Source organism: Dermochelys coriacea, chromosome 6 (assembly GCF_009764565.3).
Source record: "Dermochelys coriacea isolate rDerCor1 chromosome 6, rDerCor1.pri.v4, whole genome shotgun sequence".
Classification (NCBI taxonomy): domain Eukaryota; kingdom Metazoa; phylum Chordata; order Testudines; family Dermochelyidae; genus Dermochelys; species Dermochelys coriacea.
The window spans coordinates 119014873-119039404 of record NC_050073.1 but is presented as its reverse complement, the minus strand read 5'-3'; the positions used below and the strand labels follow the sequence as shown (position 1 = coordinate 119039404).

At 43.7% G+C, this 24532-nt stretch overlaps 1 long non-coding RNA gene across 1 annotated transcript in view; it reads left to right on the top strand.

Moving 5' to 3' along the window:
• LOC122460735 overlaps positions 1 to 24532 on the top strand; it is a 97060-nt gene that overhangs the window by 61558 nt on the left and 10970 nt on the right. The window contains exon 2 of the long non-coding RNA XR_006282209.1: positions 20045 to 20309. This is a non-coding gene — a long non-coding RNA (uncharacterized LOC122460735). The remainder of the gene's footprint in view (positions 1 to 20044; positions 20310 to 24532) is intronic.

Here is a 24532-nt window from a genome sequence, read left to right as displayed (position 1 = left end):
GGCACTTCTCCCTCCCAGTACATTTTTCCTTGGGCCAAGTTCCATGCCCTCAGCAGCTAGCTTAGACCCTGGGTGAGCCTGGCCTAGAATTGTATACAGAAAACAGGTATTTTCAATAGTCAAAGGAAGTGTCTTATGGTTAAAGCACTGGAGTGGGACTCAGGATATTTGGGGTCTGTTCCTGGCTCAGCCAGGGCAAGTCAATCTGGGCAAGTCACTCTGTGCCTCAGTTCCCCCTCTCTAAAATGGGAATAACAGCACTTCCTTTCCCCTACTCTTTGTCTGCATTGTCTATTGCAATGGTGAGCTCTTCGGGGAAGGAACTAGCTATTAAAATCTATTTGTTTATTCACATTTTTCAAATGCATCTATAGTAGCCTATCCAATGCTCTGGGTGCCTATCCCATAAAGTACAAAGCAGAGTGTGAACATAAACAAAGGATGCTCATAAATAACTCCAGCAAAGCCCATCCCCTTCCTCAACAGCCTTAGAGAAGCGGCAGGAGGGGGAAGATGGGTATTGCAGTATGCCTGGAAAGTTAACAGATCCGGGCTCTGGCAGGCCAAGAGAAGGTCCTGCCAACACTCCCTCTCGTTTATATATAGAGAGCACCAATTCCAGCTCCTTTGCTGATCCCAGCTATCGCAGTATATTAGAGAGAGAGAGATGATCTCTCAGGTAACCAGGTCCCAAACTATTACAATAAGCATGTTCTCAATCTCAGGGAAGGCCTATGGGCACTACTGTAATATGACATAATACAGTGTAATAAATGCAATGAAGTAACTGAGTGACTTGTAGCTGGGAGCCAAAGTTTTGCAGCCCATTACCAAGGGAGTGTTTTAAAAGAGAGCTCTATATTAAAGAGAGAGAGAGTGGTGTTATAATCTAGATAGGATTTCTTTACTTGTTAATAGCAGCTTGTTTTTAATTATATAAGGTGTAAATCCATGTGTACATTTTTATTCATTTACTAGACATAGTTTCTTGTTAAATCTACACTCACGATTCTAACTTCACCCCACCTCCCCTTCAGTAAAGCACTTCGCAATCTCCCGAAATTTGGCTATGCCACCATTTCATTTTGCTAATACCCCTTGAAACTGTTAACACTTTCCCCTGAATACTTTCCTAGTGGATGGGAGGCAAAAAGGAATAAAGGCTACTGTCAAATTGATTAAGTGAAAGCTCATTAGAGAAAGTAACAAGAGGTAAAATCTGCATATGCATTGCAGAAATGTGTCTGATCTTGCTAAGTTGTGAAAAGACAAAATGAGCTGAAACCTTCCTTGGCTGTAAGTAGTTCGGAGGAGATTGGGCGGGAGGAGGGGAAGGTCTCTCCAACAGTGTTGTGCTAACTATTCCTACTTATAAATACACATTAGAGCAGCCACTGCTAGCACCACTTCAGTGAAGGGTCTGTCAGTGTTTTAATGATGAACACTGTTGTACAGGGGTTTGTGCCTCAGCTATAAAATTTCATTCTCCCATCGATCCTTGACATACGCAACCTGAACTCAAACCTTCACTGGAAAAAAAAAATCAGTTTAGCTGGTGGCTGCATTTTTTAAAAAAGTCTAAGAATGGAGAAAAATAAAGTTGATGTTAATTACGTGTAGGATGGCAGCCCAAAACCATTTTTCAAACTAAGTTTGGCAATTATTAGCCAGATATTAGAAGGTCTCTTTTGGGGTTAAAATGTTAGCTGGCAGAGTTGTTAACATTTGAAAATCAGCCAGTTTGCCATCAGGAGATAAATTCACCTTAACTAGGGATGGGTTAGAATCATTCATTGAAACTGGATTCAAACTTTCTTTGTGCGTCTGCACATGTGTGTGTGCATGTATTCTTCTGAGATAGCTCCAGTGTAGACTGGTATTACTCTGTAGAGTATAAGGGTCCATGAAAGTCTTTTGCTTACTGCGTTAATAATGCACAGCCTAAATTTCAGAAGAGTGACTGGTGATTTTGGTTGTCCATCTTGTGACACCTTATAGATGGCCTGATATTCAGTGGGTGGGTTGTTTGGCACTTCTGAAAATAAAGCCCTTTCATCTGTCTCAAGGTAGGCACCCAGAAACTGAATCATAAAATCATAGAACGGGAAGGTACCTTGAGTGGTCATCTAGTCCAGTCCCTTGCACTCATGGCAGGACTAAGTATTATCTAGACCATTCCTGACAGGCGTTTGTCCAACCTGCTCTTAAAAATCCCTAATGATGGAGATTCCACAACCTCCCATGGCAATTTATTCCAGTGCTTAACCACCCTGACAGTTAGGAATTTTTTCCTAATGTCCAACTTAAATCTCCCTTGCTGCAATTTAAGCCGATTGGTTCTTGTCCTATCCTCAGAGGTGAAGAAAAACAATTTTTCTTCCTCCTCCTTGTAACACCCTTTTACATACTTGAAAACTGGTATCATGTCCTCTCAGTCTTCTCTTTTCCAGAATAAACAAACACAATTTTTTCAATTTTCCCTTATAGGTCATGTTTTCTAGACCTTTCATCATTTTTGTTGCTTTTCTCTGAACTCTCTTCAATTTGTCCATATCCTTCCTGAAATGTGGTGCCCAGAACTGGACACAATACTCCAGTTGAGGCCTAATCAGCATGGAGTAGAGCGGAAGAATTACTTCTCATATCTTACTTACAATATTCCTGCTAATACATCCCAGAATGATGTTCGCATTTTTGGAACAGTGTTACGCTGTTGACTCATATTTAGCTTGTGATCCACCATGACCCCCAGATCCCTTTCTGCAGTACTCCTTCCTAGGCAGTCATTTCCCATTTTATATGTGTGCAACTGATTGTTCCTTCCTACGTGGAGTACTTTGCATTTGTCCTTATTGAATTTCATCCTATTTACTTCAGTCCGTTTCTCCAGTTTGTGCAGATCATTTTATTTTAATCCTATCCTTCAAAGCACTTGCAACCCCTCCTAGCTTGATATCATCTGCAAACTGTATAAGTGTACTCTGTATGCCACATTATCTAAATCATCAATGAAGCATTCAAAATCACCAGTCACTTTTGCACATTTAGGCTTATATTTTTCAATAACTTTAAATATGCATTTTGTGCCTGCTTCCATTGAAGTCAATGGGAGTTTTGTTACCGACTTGAAAGGGGTCAGGATGAAGCCCTAATGAAGCACATCAGCTATGAAGGAGTTATTAATATGTATTGTGTCCACACTCAAACAGTTCACTGGCAGATTTCTCTCCTTCTCTCTTTTTTAAATATCATACAGAAAAGACAGAAAAGAAAGCGTCTCACAAAATACCAGGCTAAAGTAACATGATAGCTCTGACCTTAATCCACAAAATACAGATACTTTGCAGTTCAGGCTAAAACTCCAGGCTGACAGTTACCCTGACACAAATATGCCTTTGCTTATGAGACCTTATTAAAAAATGTTGAAAATATGCATACATAAGCTTGACATTTATCACTAATTTAAATAGGGAAATGTATCCGTTTGCAATGGAGACAACACGTCTGCATCCAAGTTATGAAAAGAGACACCGTAACAATCTATGGCAGTGACATTCTTTGGCATGTGTAAATTACTGTATTACAACAAATCTGTTCTTTCCATGGGGGTGTTTTGTAGCCTGGTTCATAATATTATGTATTTCAGCAGATCCTTGTAATTACAAATTTAAGTCGTAAATCCTCAGCTTTTCTTTATGTTCTTAAACTACCCCATAGGTATTTTCACTTCCAGCTTAAATCAGACCCAAAATAAAAGGTGAAACAGGGCTGGTTGAATTCCTGCACTTTATAAAGACATTTATTAAAGCCCGTTCTGGGGAGAAATATTGAACGGAACAATCTCCGGCATTCCATTTAAACCCGACAGCACCTCCAAAGAGCCCTGAAATTGTTTAATTAAAACCAAGATGCATGCTAATAAGAAAGGATATCATTTTGTTATTTGGGGTATATAATTTATTTATTTGGTTACAAAATATAAAATAAGAGAAAGAAAAAGAAGGACCAGTAAGCCTGATAATAGCCCTCCATGGAGAAGAAGTAAGTACACGGCCGAAGAAAAGCACAGTAAGAAACATAATGTTAGTAAAACACTCTTAATGCTGCACAAGCTGGAGAAAATGCGACTTTGCATTTGGCCTGCCGCATTGCTAACTGCACGCAATTGAGTCAAAAGTGCACCTTTTAAACTAATACCTTGTTCTGGAGATAGAGCCATGTCTAGGAGCCTACCTCATTAATATGCTATAGTGGTCAAATAGGAGATTAATAGCAAAGTCACCTGCTAAAGCTACAAGGAACCTGTTGATTAACAATAAGCCTCCAAAAATAAGATACCAGACTGCAAAGCAAATTGAGTCCAAGGGCAACAAGTGCTTCTGTAATTTATTCCTTCTTTATACAAGGGCATAAAGCTCCCTTTATAACCGTGTTTTCAAGGCCCTGCTGTGAGCTGTAGGTGTGAGCTTTTCAGCTGATTTATTAATTTTAGTTTCAATCAAAGTGTCACCTGCAGACACAAAAATGTAGGCCTCGCCACAGAAAATACAGTAAAAGAGAGAGAGAGAGAAAGAGAAAGACCAAGGGTTTAATTCCAAGAAACTCTGCCAGCAATTTTTTTGCATGAACACTGGATGGCCTATTCTCTGAGACGCCAAAATAATTCCCAGCGACATAATTAAAAAAATCAAAATTAAACATTTTTGTCATACTTTGAAAGTCAGCCCTAGACCCGGGAAATAGCAGTAACATGGAGGCTGCCAAAACAATCAACCCCTGTTGTCAGGAGGGGTACATTCTCCCCAATGAATTGAGTGAACAACAAGTCCACTGAGCAAAATGTGCAAAAAATTCTCAATTAGTTGTCTTTATTTAGTGAACACTATGGGGTCCTCAACTGCACTATAGAATTATGGCAGGAAAGCTGGGCTCTTCACTGGCTTATTAGCATTCTCACAGGGTTGGAGTGCTGCTGATAGCAGACTGTTGCCTCCAAGAGCTGTTGGTGGGACCCCTACACTCCTCGTGCTTTGTCCTTTTGTTCTTCCCAGCCAGCAGGAAGTACTGCCCCATGTTTAGAGCATTTTGGGATACCTTCATTCCAGTCACAGTTTGCATAACCAACGGGGCCAATGTCTTTGTCAGTGACTCTGAACATCACTGTTACAGGTTTAAATGAGAAGCAAAGACCATACGTGCCATTTAAAAAAACAACCAACCCTGCACATTTGGAAAGTGTTCCCCTTTCCAAATGAACAGCACAGTCAATGGAATAACAGGATTGGGGTTGCAGATGCTAAATGTATGGTGTAGCCCTATTAAATCATATTGGATGGTAGCGACACCATATTAGAGCAAGAGAACACAAACAGGAGTAAATAAAAATATCTTCCCCTACAATTCTAGTCTTCATTTAAATGTACAAGTGAGTTTTTAACAGAAGCAAAACCAACAAAACACACCGTCTTTGCTCATGTTTGAGATGTCTTTTCTGAGCAAGAGGGTATTTGCTGCTTTAGGGAAAACACTATCATTGACTAAATTAACAAGTTGTCTTATCAACTGCCATAAGCCTTGAAGTCTAATTAATTTAGTGCTGATCAATAGCCTTGAATGAGGCATTGATTTCTGTAGCTTTTCAGGGCTGAAACAGAGTGGTATTCTCTGGTACACACACGTTTCTTTCATGAGAACCACATATTTGAGTTATTAACATGTATCCCCCCCCCCATCAATGTACACATGGCATTTTAGGAATTAGTTTCCATAGGGGAGTAGCTTTAAAATTATTTCTAGAAGATAAGGAACATGACAGGGGCTAGCTTTCAGAGTTATATTCAGCCATAAAAAATCTCTTTCTGAACATAATTCACGAAAGAGATATTCTGGGACCAGATCCTGGCATAAATGAAGTCAATGAAACTGCACCAATTTACACAGCGGAAGATGTGGCCCTCTGAATATATCATAGGTGCCCCACTGTCATGCCAATAAGATATTTATTCACTCAGTGCTATAGCTCTTTTGATAAATGGTTGAAAAAGTTGCTGTATCAGCCAAAGCCATAGCCTGTCAGAGCAGCACAGAGTGTGTTTGACTGTGGATGGGAGCCGATAATTATGAGAATACAAGAAAACAATTGGCATGGTATATTCAAACTACAGTTGTTCTAACGGTATCATAATACGAGTAAAACCATCTACAGATTTACCTCTGCAGACTGGTGAAAACAAGAACATTGCCAGCTCCATGGAGGCAGGTGAAACTACAAGGAAAACTGCTTAAATATCTGGATACAGACTCAGAGAAGGTTGCTATGGGGCTAATTAAATGGTTCCGGTGAGCTTTTCCACTAGTTCTGCTTACATTGTCAAAGCAACTCCATGGCATAGCTCCTCTCTCCAGTGTAGCCATAAGGGTAGGGTCAGATTAGGGCTTATTCATCTTGATGCTCAGTTTCTCATGCAAGCACCCCATGGCAGGCAATGGGAATAAGGGCTCATGAAAGTGAGTAAAGAGCTCACAGCTTGACCCTTAGAGAAGCAGCATGAGATCTACCAAAATCCCAAGGATGGATTTTTCAAAGTGCACACGTTCCCTTGAAAGTTTTGTGTTCCTAAATACTTTAGGCAAGTGAGAGAATCCCATCCCTAATTCTTCTATTGCTACTTTTCTTTATTTATAATCGTGCAACTAATGTGATGATTGCTGCCATCACATTGCCACTCTGCTTGTGTTACAGCCCCTGACCCTGCTCTGTTTCTGCCTTGTCTGCCTACACTGTAAGCTCTTTGGGGCAGGGACGGTCTGTGTTTGTACTGAGCCTAGCACAATGGGGCCCCGTTCTGGGTTGATCCTTAGACACTACCATAATAAGCACCACTAATAATAGTAGTAGAATCACTTGTGAATCTTTGGGTGCTGATATGCCTCTGTGAATGTGGACTTGTTTAAACCAGGGAAATTTGCACCAGCTTCATGCAAACCCTACTATAGACACAATGCACTGGTGCAAAGCAGGGTAAGTCACTCGTGGAAGCTCACTGTTTTCCAGAAGTGCAGCATATCTGTGTTGGGGGTTTGCACTGGTGCAAAAATCCCCCCATGTAGAGCCAGGGTCTCTCTCTTATTCATAGCTGTGACACCTGATATTAAATCCCCTAGGGCCCAATCTGCCCTCACCAGCCCTGTGGGAACTGGATTGGACTTGGGGGCTAAATTCTGCCCTCAGATATGTGAATGCAGCAGCTCCCCTTGAAGTCATCCCATATGCACAGTGGAATAACCAAGATCAAGATCCAAGTCATTAAGATTTTTTTCTCTGTCTCTCTCTTTTTAAACGTGTTATTTAATTGCTAAGTACATTTAAAAGGGGGAAGGGGAAAAAAAGAGAGAAAAAAATCCTAAAGGACTGTCTCTTTATCTCATAACATTGGCATAAATAGAGGGTACTTTCCCTGGTTTAAGCGAAATCAGAATCAGGTCCTAAATACATACAAATCAGCATAAATTTCAAACCTATAGTAATGAGAATAGCTGGGGTCTTGCAACTGCTTTGTTTAGCTTCTTTTAATTCCACGGCCCTCCTAAGCCAGACATGCTGCTATATTTATTCCTTTATTAAACACTCCCCATTACCTAAAAAAGATGTACAAGATAGATTCAAAAACAACCTAACTGTAGAAAAGTTAAATTTTAGCTTTAAAAATTTGGCCCCTTTAACTTAAAGTTAAAAAAACCCAACACCACAAAAGTCCCACTCTTAATCTGTTTGGGGGCCTCCATGAGTTTCCATAGCACTTTACAAAAGATCTTTATTGAAGAAAGGATTGGACAAACTTTCCTTATATGTGTGGCCCTAGTCATTAATTGCCCCTATCTTCTTTACTAAGGCCTTATTCCTATGTAAATACCCATGCATAATGTTACAGGCTATTGTTAGGCTAGCGCCAGTCAGTCACCACTTATATGCATTTTTATTTCAATCCGCTGCGCAGAGAATGAAAAGATGTCTGGACTTAAGCTGTTTACCAACTGGGCCAAAGCTGCAGAGAGGCAGAACTGAAGAAAGCACCGAGCAACTGCAGGAACATGCTTTGACAATGCAAGCAGCCATTTTCAGTTGAGTTATTAACCTACCCTGAAACTCTTCTAATCTACGTCTTTTTTGAAAGAACAAATGTGCTGAACCAAACATGAATGAGCCAGAACTATTAAGAGAGAAATCCTCTAAAGGACTATTGAGCGCAACATAGGTTTGTAATCATTTTGTCTCAGTTGCTTGCTACCAACATTATCAAGGATGATCATGCTTGCTCAGTTGTGGCAGATTGTCTTGTAATTAAATGACAGTGCTGTACTGTAAAAAGAACATGCAGAAACACAGGCGACGCCGAGGACTTTAAAGCCGTCCGTCAACAGAAATGTGGGGAAATGATAATAAATTCCACATGAATGTAGAAACTGCACCAAAAATCTGAATCTTCTCTTAAGAAAAACACCAAACCAAAAAACTAAACCATCTTCAGGCTCATTCTTTAATATGTCAATACGTATTTTATACTTTGTGGATCCTCTGGGCAATAAGACATCATGAAAATAAAGAAGTTCTCATCCCACCTTTTTTTTAAAAAAAACCCAGCAACCTTACAAATGTGCTGCAGGCTACTATATTTGCAGTGACTTAATGGCACCACAATCTACATAGTATAGTATTAGCCTTAAGAAACTCTTGACTATTTGCATGCATATTAGAATCCAGTGAGTGCTTAATAAGTGCATATATATGACAGAGGAAACGTCTCATTGCATAGTTAGAACTACAAAAAAACAGCGAGGAAGGCAAAGTCTCCAGTTAATTACCATTACAATGCAATCAAGTACAACAGTCATAGCTGAAAACCTTTTCTATTAAGGCTGCTAGGCTCAACCTTGTCTCTGCAGGTCAGCTAAAGCACTGATAACCTTTCCCGCAGACAAATACATGTAAAATTGGCTCATCTAATTAAAAGCTCAGGGAGGTGTAGAGAAATACCAGCACATTGAGTCTGGGCAAATGAGTATTCCCTCCAGCTGATGAAGCTACAATATGTTGCTACTGTTTGCTCTGGAAGGAAACTGAGTCACTTAACATTTCAATAGGTTAATCAATTGACAATTAAATGGAGAAATTGGTTAACCCTGCCACAATTAACATGACACTCCATTAAGTACACTTTCTAATTGCCACAGTTGTGAATGAAAATTAACGTCTATGTCAAAGCATCTAAAACGGGTTGTACGATTTTTTGTGGTGGTTAAGAAAACGCTGGTAGCTGAAAAGCTTGGTGTTATTTTTATACATTAGGTAGAGTGGGGGAAATTCAACCATCAGCTCCATTTTCAACCACAGGTTTCTAGGTTTCAAAAATGCTTGTAAATTTAAATCATCCAATTGTTTTAATGTATAAGAGTTTGTGACAGTTGATCTTTAAATATTCAGGGTAAATAGGCCAAATCCCCTGAGATGGGATATTAGATGGATGGGATCTGATTTACTATAGAAAATTCTTTCCTGGGTATCTGGCTGGTGAATCTTGCCCATGTGCTCAGGGTTTGGCTGATTGCCATGTTTGGGGTCGGGAGGGAGTTTTCCTCCAGGGCAGATTGGAGAGGCCCTGGAGGTTTTTTTGCCTTCCTCTGTAGCATGGGGCATGGTTGACTGGAGGGAGGCTTCTCTGCTCCTTGAAGTTTTGAACCATGATTTGAGGACTTCAATAGCTCAGACATGGGTGAGGTTTTTCATAGGAGTGGTGGGTGACATTCTGTGGCCTGCGCTGTGCAGGAGGTCGGACTAGATGATCAGAGTGGTCCCTTCTGACCTTAGTATCTATGAATCTATGAATCTATGACAGTTAAAGAAATTAAAAATTCTGAGAAAGGGTGCCTAAAGAGGTATCTTTCTAGAGGTGACATGTCCATGTTCACTCCAAACTAGGGATGAGGAAATCAGATCCAGTCAAACCTTTACCTGTCTCTATAATCAAAGCTTTTCAGAGGTTAAGATTCTAAACTGCAATTGCGATTTCTAGTTTTGGCCCAAGACCCCTGGAAGAAGTTCTAGTAGCCCTCAAGAGTGAAATCTTGGCTCCACTGAAGTCAACGGGAGTTCTTCCATTGACTTGGATGGAATCAGGATTTCATTTCCCAAAGGAGGATGGTCTTGTGAGATTTAGGCAATACGGGTTCAGTTCTTGGCTTTGCAACAGACTTTGTTTGTGACCTTAGGCAAATGATGCAGGCTCACAAAAAGTTTTAGATTAAACCAATCAGATGATCTCTCTGCACTTCCATTGCCCCACCCCCAGCTCCCCAAAATGGCAATAGTAATACAGTAGAACCTCAGAGCTCTGAACACCTCAGCTATGGAGATTGTTCGTAACTCTGAAATGTTTGTAACTCTGGGGTCAGAACTCGGAGATTCTACTTGACTTCCAGTCTGTTATGTTTGTTCAGAGTGTAGGTGTATGTGCTCTGACCAGCATGTAGGGGCCCTCATGTGTTCCTGAAATACATCTGGTTTCTATCGGTACCCATTATTTCTGTTGGAAAACCAGTAACCCCAAGAACCAGACTTGCTGCTCTGTACAAAACATAGTGCCATGGGGAACTAGCTGAGAAATTTCAACTGGAATTTCCACTTGGGAGAGGAAGCTGAAGTGTGGGGAGATCACAGGGAATGCTGTTAAGGTGCCATCGACTCCTTTGGGCTGTGGAACCGGCCCCTGTGGTTGTGGAGCCCACCCGCTCCACAGGAGAGAGCTTATCCCCCTTTGGAGCTCCTCAGTTTGGCAGGGCCCTATTTTCTTGTGGATCCAAGACCACTGTCAGCTAAATTCTGCCTCATCCTTATGCGGGTGACCCGTGGAGGCCAATAGTCCCTTTCCTACAACAGGCCAAGCAGAACTGCAGTCTCTGCACAAAATGCTGTTCTCTGTCTATTCCTGTGTGGGTCAGAGGCAGGTCAAGGTCTCCTGGGGCCATGAGTCAGAGTAAGGGAAGGGGCCCCGGCACTGGAACCATGGCCCTTCCCCACCCCGTCCACCCTTGTCCCCGACCCCATTTCGCCTCTTCCCCCTGTGACCCCGCCTCTGGCCCACCCTTCCCTTTGGCTATGCCCTCGTTCTGCCCATGGCCCTGCCCCCATTCCATCCACAGCTCCTCCCCATTCTGTCCCTTTCCCTGCGGCACTGCCCGCTCCTTTCTGCTCCTCCACCCCCGCTGCAGCACCCAGTCCAGAGAAGCTCTGTGCCCCTGCTGTGGCCCCGGGGTCAGAGCGGGAAGTGAGAGCTCCTCCAGCCCTGGGGCCATGCAGGGGGAGATTTTTCCAGAGGCCCCAAATTGTCTGGGGCTCCTGGGCATGAATCCTGTCGGTCTGTGCGATAATCCATCACTGGGGTGGGTACATGATGCCCTTAGGGTCACGAAGATGTCTGGAAGCAGTCAAGGCCTAGGGCTCTGCTGCCCCTTGCAGAGCTGGCCAGCTACATGTGGGGCAATAAGCCAAACCCATAAAGCATTGCAGTAGTTGGTTTGCTGCCTTGGCATGCCAAGAGCTGAGGCAAAGCAACGTCCTAGCTCTTCACTGCCCCCAATACAGGCCTTTGACTACAAGGCATGGTCCAGCCCCGCGAGAGTATATTCTGTTGCTTACAGACTCCACAGGTGCAACCAACTGATCTTGTAAACTCTGCAAGTCCAAGCGCTCGTAATCTCCTGAAGCCGAATAGCTCAGCATCATCAATTGGTCTTTTTTTTTCCTATGAAAAAAACATGGAAAGACAAACGGTTAAATGAAAGGTCACAATTTTAAGTGCTCAGAAGCTAGGAAATGATTTAGCTGCATTGCACACATGCTTTTTTTTCTATTCCAAATGTATCCTTAAGATACATCTCTACCCCAATACAACACGACCTGATATAACACGAATTCGGATAGAGCGTGGTAAAGCAGCGCCCTGGGGGGGGTGGGGCTGCACGTTCCAGTGGAACAGCGTGTCAGCGGGTCTGGCTCTGATACGTTGCTCTGAGCGGCATGTTAAGGGTGCCGGGGCCGAGGGGTTGGATAAGGGGCAGAGGGTCTCGGTGGGCAGTCAGGGAACAGGGAGCAGAGGGGGTTGGATGGTTCGGAGGTTCTGGGGGCAGGGCAGTCAGGGGACAGGGAACAGGGGTGTTGGATAGGGTGTGGGAGTCCCAGAGAGGCTGTCATGGGACGGGGGTGAGGATAGGGGTCAGGGCAGTGAGGGGACAGGGAGCCGGAGGGGGGTTAGATGGGTCAGGGATTCTGAGGGGTCAGTCAGGGAGTGGGAAGTGACTATTAATAACGGAAATACTCGAGGCTAAAGCAAATTCGATATAACGTGGTTTCACCTATAACGCGGTAAGATTTTTTGGCTCCCAAGGACCACGTTATACCTAGGTAGAGTGTATTAATGTCTTTAGGGGCAAGTGTATTACCCACCCGATAAATAAGATTCATGGCTTCATTGAATTTAAGGCCAGAAGGAACCATTATGATCATCTAGTCTGACTTCCTGCATAACAGAGGCCACAAAACTTCTCCCACTGACTGCTGCATCGAGCACAATCAATCCAAGCACAAGCTATGGGGATGAGTTAGCATTGCTATGCGACTCTATTAACTGTTTCATTTCCCCGCTTTGGGGCATTTAAATCCAGAGCCTATATAGAAGAGCCAATGTGACTGCTGCTCTTTTTTTTTTCTGCAATCAAAGTCAGTGAATATGAGACAAGACACCCCCTCCGCAAAGATAGCTGGTCGGATATTAAACCCGTCTACTGAAAGTAAACCAGTCTTTGATAGTAGCCTGGGAATCCCCCAGTCTGAGATATCAACAATAGTTTCTACTCCACAGGGCAAGAAATCTACATTGGAGCCTTACGGAGTAGGGGACAGAGGTGTGAAGGAGAAAGGATCTTGTCACAACGGAGCCGAAACCACCAAAAATTGAAACAAAGACAGGAGAAAAAAGGGCAAACCCGAGGCTGCAACAAATTGTAGTAGGAGCCATAGCAACTGGCTCCAGTTTAGGAAGGTTCATAGTGGATCACAAGCTAAATATGAGTCAACAGCGTAACGCTGTTGTAAAAAAAGCAAATATCATTCTGGGATATATTAGTAGCGGTGCTGTAAGCAAGACACGAGAAGTAATTGTTCTGCTCTACTCCACGCTGATTAGGCCTTAACTGGAGTATTGTGTCCAGTTCTGGGTGCCACATTTCAGGAAAGATGTGGACAAATTGGAGAAAGTCCAGAGCAGAGCAACAAAAATGATTAAAGGTCTAAAAAATATGGCCTATGAGGGAAGATTGAAAAAATTGAGTTTGTTTAGTCTGGAGAAGAGAAGACTGAGAGGGGACATGATAATTGTTGTCAAGAACATAAAAAGTTGTTATAAGGCAGAGGGAGAAAAATTATTCACTTTAACCTCTGAGGGCAGGACAAGAAGCTATGGGCTTAAATTGCAGCAAGGGAGGTTAGGCTGGACATTAGGAAAAACTTCCTAACTATCAGGGTGGTTAAACACTGGAATAAATTGCCCAGGGAAGTTATGGAATTTGCATCATTGGATATTTTTAACAGCAGGTTAGACAAACACCTGTCAGAAATGGTCTAGATAATACTCACTCCAGACTTGAGTGCAGGGGACTGGACTAGATGACCTCTTGAAGTCCCTTCCAAGCCCATGATTCTGTGATTCTATGCTTTCTCCCACCACTGGGTCCTGAGACAAGTGGACAAGAGACCCACCAACGAGTAAGACCCTCAATATCTAATATTTATATCTGATTTTTCTAAGTAAAGGTTTACAATGCAAAGTTTTACTCATAGGGTAATACTGCACCACTGCACAAGTGCAGAATTAATGTGCCCTGCATATTTTACCTTTTCCCTGCAGAAAAATTCATTCACATGCCCTTCCCAGGCAGCAGTTGCAGGGGCGGGGGCACATCTGGTTCAGACGTCGGGAGCAGCCAGGGGAGATGCAAATCGCCGCCTTGGGGGGCAGAGCTGGGTTCTCTCTGTCCCTCTCACTGACTATTGAGGTGCGCCTGGAGCTGGGGATGGGCAGGGCTGGAGACACCCTGGCTTTTGGCTCCTACCATGCACCTGGCTCAAGTTGCTAGTCCCAGCTGGGCGGCAGGGGGATGGCACTTCCTCTTCCCATGCACGGGCTGCTCCTGGGGATGCATCAGACCCACCTCCGGGAGCCCGGGTCTCTCCACCTGCCTGGGGTGGGGGGCCCGAGAGCAGCCCCTGGCCTGTGTCCCCACCCCCACAGACCTCCCACCCAGGGTAGGTGGAGGGTCCGTGGCTCCCCACATCTGTCTGGGCTTCCTGGGCCAGGCTCCAGCTTCCAGCCTGGCTGGGGGCGGAGCCTCAGGGGGAAAAGGAAGAGCAGGGGGAGGGGCTCATGGTGAAAAGTGGATGGGCCAGCCCCATCCACTTGCAAAAGTGGGAGGGCCATGGCTCCTTGGCCCCCTGGTTCTGGCACCCCAGTCAGGATCTTACCCAGTGTGCAAATGCTTTCATGCTCTGAGATTGGCAAGGCCAAACAATGCAATATTTCTCATTATAGCTAAAAACAAAAGAAAACCCAGCACTTCAGGACCTTCTGGAGGTGGAAAACAAAGTCTGGTCATGCTACCACCGAAGTCAATGGGAGGTTTGCTGTTGACTACAGTGGGCGCAGCCTAACATATAGTTCTAATTGCTAACACTTTCTTTCTAATTATAGCTCAGTTTGGTTAGGATTTTCCTACAATCCCTTGTTTCCCCTAAAGCAAACACCAGAGCACATTCTAACCCCAGAGGGGACGTTTATTAATAACCCCCTTGGCAAATAAGAAAAAAAATCATTATGCTTTATTAGGCACTAACGTATTTCCCTACAGCAAATGCTAATTGATAAAGCCAATCAGACATTATGGGGCAATTAATTTCAGGATGAAAATAAACATGAGAGTAAAACCAAAACAGGATCATGTAGCATATGTACCATCTTCAAGCTTTTTGTGCACATCGGCCATGAGAAGACGAGAAATGATTTGAAATAATCTGCATCCATTGTAAAATGAGAAAATGAATGGGGTATGGAACAAACGATTCTTACTTTGCACCTCCAAGAGGTACAGTGGTTGCACTTTTAAAAGATTTTACCAGTTTTGAAAGATTCTACCAGTTGGGGTACCTCTACACAGAATAGGGTTTGTTCCTGGTTTTCTCTCTTAGAACAGACATCCGTATATTTTGAAATAAAATAAATGTTGGGAACACTTCCACGTTCTTAAATGAAATCCTGGTCTTAAAGCAAAAACTGAAATATGATTACTTTTAATAAATGTATAAGAAAAATGAAAAACCAAACTAATTCCTGTCATGCAGGCTCTACTTTCAAAACATGACTTAACTATCTGGAGATAGGAAAAAAAAGTTACTTAAAATAGCCTTCAACACCATAAGGTCTTGGGGCAAGGATTGTCTTTTTGTCATGTGTTCATACAGCTCCCAGCACAATCCGGTCCTGGTCCGTGACTGGGCTCCTAGGCACTAGTGTGATACATATAATAATAACGATTAAAATGAAAATGTAACAGCCCAGTCACAAACTCTACGCACCAACCCTTTACTAAAAGATGGTAGTGGGGAAAATGATATTTTATTCATTCATCAATCCATATTACTTGCCCCCATTCAAGCAGGGTAGTAGAATTTTGCAAGGCTAAGGGCTGGTTTACATTACACATTTAGATCAACATAAGGCAATTTATGCCGACCTAAAGTGTCTACACTACAGTCTTCCTCCCACTGATGTAAGTGCCCTGCTACAGCAACAAAATAACTCCACCTCCATGAGAGGCGTAGGGCTTCTGTCGCTGTGTTTAGGGCGATGCAGAGTCTGTATAGACACTATGTCTCTAACATCGGCTGTTAGCTGTCTTGTCAATTTCATGGCAGGAGCGGCTGGAAATATAGGCTGATTTACAATTCTAGTGTAGACATATCCTAAATTAAAACACAAATGAAAAAGAAAAGTAGGATGATGTAAAACATTAAGGAAGTACTAGGGAGAGGCTGTGTGGCCTAGTAGATAAAGCACTAGATGGTGACTCAAAAGACTTAGGTTCAAAGCAAGATGACTTTAGGCAAGCTTCAGAGTAGCAGCCGTGTTAGTCTGTATTCGCAAAAAGAAAAGGAGTACTTGTGGCACCTTAGAGACTAACAAATTTATTAGAGCATAAGCTTTCGTGAGCTACAGCTCACTTCATCGGATGCATTTGGTGGAAAAAACAGAGGAGAGATTTATATACACACACACAGAGAACATGAAACAATGGGTTTATCATACACACTGTAAGGAGAGTGATCACTTAAGATAAGCCATCACCAACAGCGGGGGGGGGGGGGGAAGGAGGAAAACCTTTCATGGTGACAAGCAGGTAGGCTAATTCCAGCAGTTAACAAGAATATCAGAGGAACAGTGGGGGGTGGGGTGGGAGGGAGAAATACCATGGGGAAATAGTTTTACTTTGTGTAATGACTCATCCATTCCCAGTCTCTATTCAAGCCTAAGTTAATTGTATCCAGTTTGCAAATTAATTCCAATTCAGCAGTCTCTCGTTGGAGTCTGTTTTTGAAGCTTTTTTGTTGAAGTATAGCCACTCTTAGGTCTGTGATCGAGTGACCAGAGAGATTGAAGTGTTCTCCAACTGGTTTTTGAATGTTATAATTCTTGACGTCTGATTTGTGTCCATTCATTCTTTTACGTAGAGACTGTCCAGTTTGGCCAATGTACATGGCAGAGGGGCATTGCTGGCACATGATGGCATATATCACATTGGTAGATGCACAGGTGAACGAGCAAGCTATTTCACTGTTGTGTGGCTCTGTGTTCCCATCTGTAAAATGGGCTTAATGAAACTGACCCCCCCTTTGTAAAGTGCTTTGTAATCTGCTGATGAAAAGCACTATAAAAGTTAAGTATTATTTTTATTCCTACTCTAATTTTTAAAGTATAACAACTTTTAAACCAGCATCAAGTGTAAGTTTGTAAAATATCATCCAGTTAAAGGTGTTCTGTGGGTCTTGTGTAGACAGATGCCTTGCACTGCTAAAAGGCATCCCTGTCTTTTGCTTTACTCTTACCTCAGTCAGATGCAGGGAACTTAATGGTCCAAATTCTAGAACAGCCCAGAATATGTTGGAATAATGAGGCTGCTGTTGATAAATGGTATGGTCAATTGCTTGATTACACTTTGGTTTGTTATGAAGTATACCCATGAGACCAAATAACCAATGTCAGTCAGGTTTACTGCTATAAGCCAATAATGATACAGTACTGGAAAAAGGTTCAGTACGATTCTAGTCTCTGGGAAGTGATGTTACATTCCCGTTATGCAGAAGGTGTGCTCTCCAAGATACACATTTCACCTGATATTATTTATATGATGATTTTACAAGTTATACATCTCTGTACATGTCATTAAAATCCAACCCATCGGTTTGTCCCAGTTCTATAACTTCTTGTTCTGTTCTTTCCTTATCTTTGTTTTGGATACTAACATTCCAGGTCCTGCTCCGAGAAGGTACCTCCCTAGCTTGTACTAAGACTACAGCGAATGTATCTTGATTTTGACAAGTTTCCTATCCGCTTATGCCAAATACTTACTTCAGCAAATGTAAGGAGTTATGGGATTCTTAGCATAAGTGAACAGGACTATGGTTTAGGACATTTTAGGCTGTATCACTGTTACAATATGTGTGCTTAATATTATTGGTGCTTAATGCACACTAATAGATAGATAGATAGATAGATAGATAGATAGATAGATAGATAGATAGATAGATGGTGGATCATATATATTATTAATATGAGATAGATAGATAGATGCTAGCCAGCATATACTAGGCAACACACCTTCAAAGGTCAATGTTTATGACAAGGATCTCACATTTGGCACTAAAAAAAAAGGGAGTACTTATGGCACCTTAGAGACTAACAAATTTATTTGAGCATAAGCTTTCGTGAGCTACAGCTCACTTCACATTTGGCACTGTCCCTCTACTTTATATGTTTGAATGGCTAAGGGCTGGTCCCGTCTAATCCATATGATTAATTTCTTGCAAAGGGACGAAACCGTGATAAGATTACACTCATTCAGATTCTAACTACAGCTTACTGATTAAATTAAAATATATGAACCATTGGGAGAACCCAAATCTACTTTAACAAATGTACCCACCAAGGGGCAGGGGGATTCTTGGAGTAGTTAAATCAGGATTGGACGTCTTTCTAAAAGACACGCTGTAGTTTAACCACAAGCGATAGGCTTGATGCAGGAATCACTGGGCGAGGATCTATGGCGTAGGTGAGACTAGATGAGAATAATGGTCCCTTCTGGCATTAAAATCTTTGATGGTAACTAACTTCTTTGTTCTATGTAATCACAACTAAGCTGTATCAGAGACTAGCCAACCATAATTCTCTTCCCTTGCATAAGAAAATATATCGGTTATTTCCCCAATGTCATATGCTGCAAATGAAATTTCACTGTATTTTATGGCTGAAACGATCATTTCAGCATGGAATGGGAGGGAAGGGGGTGAATTTACAACATGATTTCCAAGTTGTTCTAGTAAACAAACAAGAACAAAGTTTCCAGTTTGCTTTCCCTTTATTTTCTTTTAAGGGCAATGCACAATCAGAAGGGCCGCGACAGAATCATCTATCTCTAACTATTCTGTCTAGGGTTTTCTATGCACCCATTGCGATGGTATCTGAGCACAATGTGACCTAAAATAGCTTTACCCTGTTGCCTAGTTCATTAGTATTCAATATTATTTTAAGCTAGTGACAGGTCTGCATGTGGCCTACGCAAGGTCACATGGCATTCTCCTGTCGGCTCCCATAACATTACTTTCTGCCCTGTGGCAGAAAAAGGGACCCTGCTTCTCTTCTTATTTTATCACAAGGCACTTCACAGGAATGAGTAGCAGCATAGAGGCTGCCTTTATCTTGTTTCCATATAGACAAGTTGCAAGGGCTGGCTCCAAATTCTCTAAGTCCCATGGACTCTCAACAACTCAGATCTTGCATGGCTCTCTAGAAAAATCAGCGGCCCCAGAGAGTTGGGAGAAGTTATTGGGGCAGTTTCTTCAGCTCCTTTCTTTCTGAAAGGAACAAGGGCTACCGATGGCCTTGCCAGAAGTCTAGATTGCTCAATTTGTGGTCTTGCTGGTCAGGCAACAGCTGTCTCCCCATCCACCCTTGCAATATGCCTTTGAGACATAACATTCTGTTCTTGGCTAGCTGGAACTCTTGGTCTTTGCAAGGTAATTGGGGAATCCATGTTCTAAGGGTGATGAGAATAAGGAGGAGTGCTAATCAGAAGGATCCTTGTCACCCAAGTGCTACAAGGTACTTGGGACCATATAGGCGAATAAACAGGACTACATCCTATTTAGGAGTCTTCCGGGTGATGATTTGGGGGGCATTTTGCTTGGGGAAGCTCCTCCCATGTGTCTCCAAGGATAGACTGCAATTAAGCAACCCCCAGTGGGGGAATGGGAAAATATGGGTCAGCCCTGTTTTCCATAGACCTATTAAGTGAATTCAGAGGAATAGACCTTCCTGCATGAAAGATGGAGCAGGGCAATTTATCCTGGCGCCTCTCTCTACACTTAGTGAGCAACGGGCAATTGGTCATGCACAGGGATGGTTGGCTGCTGGTTTATAGGCATTTTAATGAAGGGACTAGCCTGCGATGGCTGTGTTGAGAGCAGTATGATGCCCACTTACGCTGCACGGAGGCAGCCACGGCTATTGCCACCTTTGGAGGTATGCATCAGGCACCCAGACACAGCTGAGATGGTGCTTGGATTGCTTTCATCATATGCCAGGAGCCAAAAGGCTAAGTAGAGGTGACAGCCTAGAGGTTTTGTGCCAGGTAATTGCTTATATCCTTTTATTCCCCTTTTATCCAGGGACTGTGAGAGTTGGATTCCTCTGTGAATATCTGGATTGGTGGGCACAGCTGCATTCATTGGGAACAGAAGCACATAGAAAGCCTGGGGCAAGGCACACAGCTGGATTCAGAGCCCCTACGTTCCAGATGTCACGGCACAGCATCAAGGGGTTGTTGCAGAAGTTGCTCATCCCATCATCGCTAGCCTTGGAAGGGACTTCTGGAAGGACTCCACAGTCCTTATCATTCACTTTGTAGGCAACGATCGCATTACTTACAAAGAGGTTAGTTTGCGGGTTAGGGTTAAAAGGGACATCTGGTTGTCAAGATGGCATTATCCAGACCTTGTTGTTGTGTGGTCTCAAATACTCCTATAAAGAGCTAGGTGAGGATGGAATATTAGAAATATCAGCATTAGGTAGTGGGGAATGAACATGTTCAACACTGAAACACCTGTTGCTAATCCCTGGCTAATTGGCCTCTCTAGGACACCAAATGCAGGTTTGGACTGGCTAGGGCTGCTGGTGGTGACTCTGTTGATGGGGACAGGGCTTAGTATCAAGTACAGGCATGGCAAAGGGCCTACTTTCTTCCACAGGGAAGGGATGAAGGGTGGGGTTGTCTTACCATTGTCCACCTCCGAAAAGTAGGGCATAGTTGTGCCCCATGGCATTTTGGGTCTATGTGGAGTTCATAAGACCACTTGGACCTGGGATGCTGCTAAGCAACATCCTACTTTTCAGCTAAATTCAATCTGCTAATAAAGTGGCAGCCAAAGGTCTTTAATTATCTGCATCAGTGCTGTGGTTTGTTTGGGCCAGCTGCAAAAGGGGACAGGCGGCCCACACCACACCAATACACAGTGCACAGGCATGGATTCCAAGGCCAGAAGGGACCATCGTGATCATCTAGTCTGATCTCCTGTAGAACACAGGCCGTGGAACTTTACCAGTGATGATTTTATGTTTTCTTCCAGGTCATTGATAAAAAGGTTAAATAGTGCAGTGTAGGGCCAGGAATTGATCCCTGCTTTATGATGGTTCCCTATTTACCTTGCATTGACACCCAATGCAACAGCAGTACACATACCATTAAATGAACTACTCTCCACAGAACACACATTTTCCTGTATCTCACCCAACTATGGATGGGAGAAAAACCCAAACTGCAGGACAAGGAAGTGCTTCCTACAGAGAAGATGGAACTTCCATAATGTGCAAAGAAGTGCTTTCAAGCAGCTCTCTCTCAGCAGGCTCCTGCTGCACATGTGGTCCCTGCCGATGGTGAAAAACTACATGTGGTAGCCCCTAATGGGAAGGTACCCAGTTCCAGTATCCTCTGCTTGGTCCAATCGCTATCTTCCATCCCCAACTTTGCTGCTAGCTTTGGACTGGAGACTCAGCTCTCTGCTCAATTTTTCTCATGATATTTGATGTATTTCTTCAAGTCCTCGCTTTTGGAGTCATGTGAATATATGAGAATCTCAGCTTTCATCAAGGTTGTGAGGAAAAGCTTAAAACCACAACCCGAGTGCACCCTAAAGGCTTGGAAACCGGACAGTAAATAAAAAGAGCCCACTAATTATTTTTTAAAGTCTCAGGATTTTTAAGCCAATCTCATTTTGCGGGGGTCAGACTCATGATTTTTGAATGCTTGGGGTTGGCAATACTGAAGTCCACATCCTACTTGCATGTTCTACCACTTCATTGGGCATTGATGGAGCTCAGCACCTGCATGGATTGGACCCTTGTTGGATCCCCCAGAGGAAGGACAAATAACTGATTTGCTGGAAACTGAGCCAAATACTAAAGCATTTGATCAAGCAAAACTCTCATGGGCTAAATGCTGAGAGATATCTGCAACTCCCACCAAATCCAAGGCAGCTCCTCAGGTGTGACCCATTGATTTCAATGGAAATTTTACCTGAGTAATCTGGCTGTGAAATATCTACATCTATCTAGTTACTCATATGGCCCTCATCACCAAGATGCTTCACAAAGATACTTAGATACTTAACTCCCATTGACTTGGGTGCCTAAATATTTTTGTGAAACTCACCCTACATGACTTGTTCAAGGAGCACACAGGGTGTCTGTGGCCGAGGTGGGAACTGAACCCAGGTTCAGAGCCCTAAGCACAGAGCTTTCTGTGTATTCTTTTACATCCAAAACCAAACAAACGTCCCCACCCCACCTGAGGAAAAAAATATTTTAAAGGAAGGTTTTAAGGTTGCAAAGTCAAGCATCAAAAGTCAGGAAATGCCAGAATTCAGGATGTCCATACAAATTTAACTTGGCTCTCCTGTGTGTATAAAACATGATACTGCCTAACTGGAGGACCACATACCATTGTTTCAGTTGATCCCCCTCTCCTTCCTTACTTCTCCCCTTTGCTCCTGTCCCCATTTCTCTCTCTCCCCTCGGCTCCTATCCACCCACCATGTCCTCCTCGCTTCCACCCCTCCCCACTCGGTTCCTATCCTCCTCCCCTCTCTGCTCCTCTCCACCCACCATCACTCTGACAGCTCCTGCCACCTCCTCTCCCCTATTCTTCACCCCTCTGCATTCCAGTCAGGCTTACTCCACCTTCTCCTTACCCCTGCCTAGGCATGGTGCATTGAGAGCACAGGAGAGACAGTCTCCCTACTCTCAGTCCTGGTGTCCAGTGCAAATTGCAGAGATACTTCTGCTCAGCTGCTGCCGGCGTTGGCTGCAGATTCTCAGTGGGGACGGTGCATATGCCGTGGATAGAGCATGCTCAGTGAGGACAAACTCTTTGGAGAATTTAGCTACCAAGCTCAAATGAGCCTCTACTGAGCATATGCGGAGTGAGATTTTTTGGATGCTTGTAACTTGGCCAAATGTGAGCAAATTTTCACAGAGCTAGCCAAAGGCAGACCCTTGACACCAGGGAAATCCACTTACCCACAACATGTTTCCAGGCCCTGCTCCAAAGTATCAGGGTGTTAGAGCTTCTCATCAAAGTGGTTGCAGAAATGATGTATTCCTCTCCCACCACCCATTGTTCTTAGAAAGGGCTCGAACATTATGGCTGAAATTTCCATAAACTTTTAGCCCAAGGTAGATCCCTGGCATGGAGAATTTCCACCTCAACAGCTACAATTTGACAAAGTTATAAGCAATTGAAAACAGGGTCTTATAATGGGAAATGTTGGGCAACCTTAACGACAGGGGGAGCTGCCAGACCTTCCTGTAATAAAGACACCGCATGTTATCCATCAGCAGGTTTTCTGAACCATGCACCTTCAGATCCCCAGCCCAGACCTCTGCCACTTGAGCAACAGGACTAATTATTTGAGGTAAAGAAACTCAATGAGGGGTTCCTCTGCATTCCTCCCTCTGTCTCTGCCCCTACTCTTGGGCTACATGGATCTAGAGGCTGAGACTGCTCCAGTTCTTCACTTTCAAGAAGCTCCCTGACCTTTGGGTGCAGGGTGGGGCAATTTGAGGTGCCCTCCACCAGCGCTCATGGCCCACCTTCTCCTCCCTCACAGGCCCTGTTTCTCCCCTCCCCCCCACCCTGTACTCCCTGCTGCAGCCAGGGAAGATCAAAGAGTGCCCTCTAGGGTGATGAACCCCCTTTAGAGGGGACTCTCTGGAGCAATGGGTAAGCAGCTGACCTTCTCCCACCCATCCCTAAAGGATTCAGGATTTCATGCAGCTATAACAGCACCTCCTCCAGCACATTGGGTTGCACTGGCCTCGCCTAGGCTCTCATGAACAGCATGTAACTAGTCCCCCTGTCTGCTACAATGCAGGTGACAAGCCTAAGGATAAGAGAGGACAAATAAATATGCTCTAGCCTCCAGTTGCTGCACTTAGTGTGGGCTACATTTTAATGTCTCAAGCAGCTCAGGGTGGTTTTGCCCTCTCCTCTGCAGCAGCAGCAGTCACCTGGGGCAGAGGTTTCTCTGTTTTCCCTCCCATGATCATCTGACCTGTCTCAACCAAGGGGAGCCCATCAGTCGTTCAGAAGTCTACTCAGCAGTCACCCAAAAGAGAAATAGTTCCTGTCCATGTTAAGTCACATGATCGTGTCTGAGCCAACTGGATTGAACCTGGCAATCCAAGGGTGTGATGCGTACCGATTACTTTCTCTCCTTCCTTCAGGCTATTCAAAGCGCAGCTGCTAAGCCAGTTCCTGATGCTCCAGCCATAGCACCTTTGATGGCTTCCAGCCTCTCACCACACTTTACCTTCAAGCTCCTCATTCTCACCCTTGAGACTCTGCTCTCATTTCCTCCTCTCTTTCTCCACCCGCTTCCCAGCTTCTCTCCTGGCTGTTTTCTTCGTCACTTTCTCCCACACTTGGCTTGGCAGTTTGAGTCCTGCTGCTCTTCTTCTAGGCTTCCCCGGAGCGAAGCAACCTCTTTCTCTCCTCCTCCACCTCCCTTTTTTAAAAGAAGCCTAAAAGAAGTCTCTCAGTGCCGCCGGGTAACTTTCCACAACTTCCCTTTCCTGAAGTTTCCTGCCCGGCAATGGGTCTT